Genomic DNA, 4,855 nt, shown 5'->3' with positions numbered 1-4,855 from the left:
CAAAGAACCTTTTGCTTCTTACTACACCTTATTGGATTACAGTTAATGAGCTCCTACATGCCGGTGAAGACCATCAGATCTGCAATGGGGACATTACTGTCATTACTGCTATAAGGGCTCTTATACCATCACCTTTTAAGTCTGACCTCTCATTAGGGTAACAGTTATAGGCCAGCCAAGGACTCCCTCATTAGAAGTGTGTCAGTGTATTCAGGTAGCTGTGTTATCCGTACAGGTGGTAGCAGTACTTCATCGATCCAGTGTATATAATATACCATTTTCCTTGATAATATTTTGCTTTGTGTTATTTGGAGAAAAGCCTTTGCTGAGTTGGTGCTGCTGCCTAAAACTCAACAGATCTATTTCCTCCTCTTTGTGAAAATATCCTTTTTTTTTCAATCTGTTCTACTAAACATTTTAAGAACATAAATACATAGAGTTGTCTGATTTATCACTTTAAGGTGTGCAAGGATGTCGGAATCCAGAGTGTCAGGTGGGTTGGAATGTTCACCAGGTCGTGGCAGTGCAGATGAGCAGGTAACTCCAAGCAGTCTCTTAGGGGGTCATGCTACAAACAGATGCCAATGCAGGCCTGTTTTTATACCAATTTCAATCTGGCATATATAAGTGAATTTCTCCATAGGAAAAGTGGAAAATGTTATTAGGGAAATGTACAATTAATGCAGATATTGAAATAGGTTTGGAAAAGTCAACAACAGATACGTATAAATCTAAATTGCATTTATGTTTTTTTTCTTCCTTTTTTTAGAAGGGTACTTTATATCTCTTATGCCGCGTACACACGAGCGGCTTTTCCGATGGGATTCCGCTCAAGTTTGCCTTGCATACACACGGTCACGCAAAAGTTTGCTGAAACTACGACCGTCAAGAACGTGGTGACGTACAACACTACGACAAGCCGAGAAAATGAAGTTCAATGCTTCCGAGCATGCGTCAAATTGTTTCCAAGCATGCGTAGGGATTTTGCGCGTCGGAATTGCCACAGACGATCGCATTTTCGGATAGGAACTTTTCCCGACCGAAAAATTGAGAGCATGCTCTCAATCTTTTGCTGGCTGGAATTCCGCCAGCAAAAGACCGATGGAGCATACACACGGACGCATTTTCCGACGAAAAACTCTCATCGGTCTTTTGCGGGCCTAAATTCCGATTGTGTGTACGCGGCATTACTGGCAACAATAGGAAATATTATTTCCAAATGGTCATATCTATTCTATTGCACTTAAAATAATATTTCATTATTGACTAAAAAGTTTTGTATAAAGAGCAGGGGCCTTCCCTGACTCCCTGGGGTGTAAGACTCCTGACAGGGGCAAGGCAGTGACATGACTCCCTTGTCCACTTAGCCAAAAGGCTTGATGAAACCCTCTAGGGCTCACTAAGTACCAAGGCTAGCTAAAGCCAACCACGGTTAGGGGCTGTCCCAAAGAAAGACCCGCAGGCAGAAGGAATCTAAGGGCCACACATCCTCCCCATAGACTTCGGGATAGGCCCAAAGACCCATAAGCTACTATCCTGTGAGTGAGAAAAACAAACATAAAAAAAGTACAGTGATACACGTGGAGAGGAATAAATAGAAAGTGCCAATGTTTAATACAGTGCAGTTTCTCAGTGTTACTCTCCCACCCTCGGGTTACCACTCTCATGGGGTGCTTGACACTGCAAACTCTCAGCCTTCCAAGCGCTCAGCCAAACCAGGTAGCACCGTTTACATCAGAAGGCACTGGGCCCCATAGAACCTTCCACACCAAAGAAATACTCCAAAACCCACCACCTTAATCATTGGCCATTTAATTATTTTTCCCCACAGGAAAGATCCCTTAGGACCCCCTCATACCAGCAGAGATACTATACACCCAGCCATTCCTTCCAAAAGTTTTGAAAGATGGAGGAGCACCCATACTGGACACTGATAAGAACAGATACTACACTTTATCTTAGCCAAAAGGCTGAGAAGTGATGCTGAATGATTAAGGCATTCAAAAGATTTCTGATGACAAGGACCAAAAGACATACATTGTAAACATACAAATTCTCTTTCTCCTTTACCACTTTTGGGGACAAGTTAGAGAATTACAATCTGGCACTTTCACAGTTGCCCAAAACATTTTATGGTGTTTTCAGAATGCTTATTTTTTTTTGTAAATGTGGCAGAAAACATTGGCATTCATTTGCTAATGATTGGCATACAACAAAATGGTGTATAAATATCTGTGTAGCCAAGTCCCGAGCCCCCTGAGGACCAATGGTGACCTCCAGAGTTAGGGACAGCTGACATGCTTCTGTGTAGAGTGGGTTGCAGGGCATGGTGGGTGTAATGCAAGATAGAGTGATTGACGCCAGACACTTCTTGAATGCAAAGAGATTTATTTTCTCTTATACAGAACTGTGGGAGAGAGGGTTAATTGGCAGACTCCGAGACTTCTATAGGCAGACAGCCATGCAGGGAAAGGCATCCAGCTAGACACCACATCTGTATGAGTAGGACCGCAACAGTTTCAATGAACTCCTCCACTTCTACAATCACCTATTGTAGAACTTCACTCAGCTGAGCTCCCAGTCTTTTACTAGACTAACAGATCCACTCACCACTAGATCTTCTGAGGTCTTCCAATCTTCTCACTCAGTATCTTCCTCAAGCATCACCCCTGCATCCCTGCTGGGTCCCTAGCTTGGCACTCACAGATACTCCTCAAGCGTCACCCCACTGGCCTGCTTGGTCCCTGTCTTGGCACACAATAATGCTCCGCAAGTGTCACCTCCACTGGCTGGGTCCCTGGCTTGGCACCTGCTTAAGTTTTCCCAATTCTTTACCGTCCCCGGCTGGTGAGAATACTGCTGATGTACTTGCTTCAGCTACTCACAGTGGTCTCCGGTAGCAAAGTGGATGGTTCCTTAGTGGCCACAGCTTCCCCCTCTACCGCCAACCACAGCTGGTTCTCCAACCGGTAGAACCATGGCTTCTGGTTGGACTGCAAGTCGCAGTCCTAACCCTACGCTGTTCTCTTGCTTCTGGATAGGCCCTCAGACAGCCTAGCAGCCAGATGTCCCTGGGATAGCCCCAAGGCTTATGGCATAGCAGTCCGGGGCATTACAACACACATCCACCCAGGCAGCCGTCCAGGTGGCACAGAACCCCGATCGCCTGACTCAAGAAAATCCCTGCCCATTGGCTGAGACACCCCATTCATTCCTAATCTGTACTTGTAATGCCCTTGTCTTATCTAATGCTGCCAGATACCTGGTCATCTGGTGGCAGAAGAGAGAAGTACAGCAATTCCAGAATTAGGGTGAAATCAATTGACCTCCTATCAATTGGCAAATTTGATAGCAACCCTGCCTAAACATCAGGGTGCCACATCTGTATAGCACTTCTCTATAAATAGGCTAATAAGTTTTAAAGTAAACCTCTTACAAAAAAATGTGACAATTCAAACTGAGTTTGTGATGAAGCCGTTCATAAGCAATGAAAATTATCAATGGATCCAAGTGTATAGGCAGCTAAAATTACTTTAAAATCTCCAGTTAGTCTGTAAAGATTTAGTTTGTTACTGCCCCTTCCCACCTTCCAAGCCTCTGTATTGGTACCCTAATGTGATACGTCTTATCCACTAAAAGGGAATCTTGGAAAGGGGGAGGAGTTAGGGCTATTTTTAGATTTTCACAATTGATCAATAATTGTACATCAGAGGTAGACAACCTAAAGAGGTGGAGGTGAATCACAACATGGGAGAAGTCAAAGATCACCGGGCACAGTGTTGCCTCCTCACACCTGATTTAAACCTTTAATTGCCATACTACCGTGTCACAATCGCGTGAGTAGCGATGACCCCACGGGGTTGCTACGTGTTACAGCATCCACACATTTCACCCTGCTGCCAGACATCCATTAGACACACTTCTCAGTCAATGAACAGTCTCTTGCTTGTTTTTTTGTTGTTTTTTTATTAGGAGATTGAACTTGGTTGGGAAAAAGGGACATGGGATGCCCATAGGATAAATTGTATTTTGTAGAACAAAAGGAACTGCGTCACACTTCTCAGCAGAACATGATGGCTGATCCTAAACTTCACAGACTTTTACCTCCAGAACACTTCTTCCACTCACTTCCTCCAGCATGCTACTTCGCTGTCCAATTTTAGTAATGCTGTCACATCATCAGAACATGACTAGGCCTCACTCTGAATAGGTCCCAGTGTCTTTACTTGAAGGCCCTTTGTAGGCCGGGTCTGCAGTACCCCTTTGTGGTAGCAACCGATTTGATAGAGAAGAATAAATGTAGATGGACTACTGATCCCAGCAGGTCCGACTTGCAAATCCCTGCCCTTCTGTCTGCAGCGTTTTGACACAAAACTCTCACGTTCTCTCCCTCTGGCTCTACATCCAGCTCCCCTGGCATATCTCTTCCAGAGCTTTCTACTGTGCTTTCCACTCACCGACACCTGCCCTGGATCCTTCCTGAATGATTTTACTGACATGCTGACCAACTGTCCTTTCAGCTTCTGTTTCAGGACACCTCTCCATGACTGTGTAAGGAGAGGCTGCCTCCCAGCTCCCAAGCTCCCCCCTGAGGTACACCCCCCCCCCCCCCAGAAAGGGGGTTCCCTCAGACACAACAGTTTAACACTCCCTCATCCAGTTCACCCAGCCAACAACTCCTCCAGCAGGCTGACCATGAGTATATATAGGAGGCCTACCCCCTGCCAATCCTAGTTGGGAATTGGTCAGAGCTCCCACAAGCACCCCATGTCACTCCAGCTTTCTGCCCTGCCCCTTTTCCAGAACCTTCTCCCTGGAAACAGGAGGTGCCCAAGAGCTGAAGTACATATCAGTC

At 45.3% G+C, this 4,855-nt stretch overlaps 1 non-coding gene across 1 annotated transcript; it reads right to left on the bottom strand.

Moving 5' to 3' along the window:
• Positions 1 to 1,798: 1,798 nt before the first annotated feature.
• On the bottom strand, positions 1,799 to 1,982 carry LOC141141924 (U2 spliceosomal RNA). The gene has a single exon (XR_012244275.1). It is a non-coding gene; the product is annotated as a U2 spliceosomal RNA (small nuclear RNA).
• Between the last annotated feature and the right edge of the window lie 2,873 nt (positions 1,983 to 4,855).

The sequence above is a fragment of the Aquarana catesbeiana genome, linkage group LG04 (genome assembly GCF_042186555.1).
Source record: "Aquarana catesbeiana isolate 2022-GZ linkage group LG04, ASM4218655v1, whole genome shotgun sequence".
Taxonomy (NCBI): Eukaryota; Metazoa; Chordata; class Amphibia; order Anura; family Ranidae; genus Aquarana; species Aquarana catesbeiana.
The sequence above is the reverse complement of the archived record's forward strand: the minus strand, read 5'-3'. Positions and strand labels throughout refer to the sequence as shown.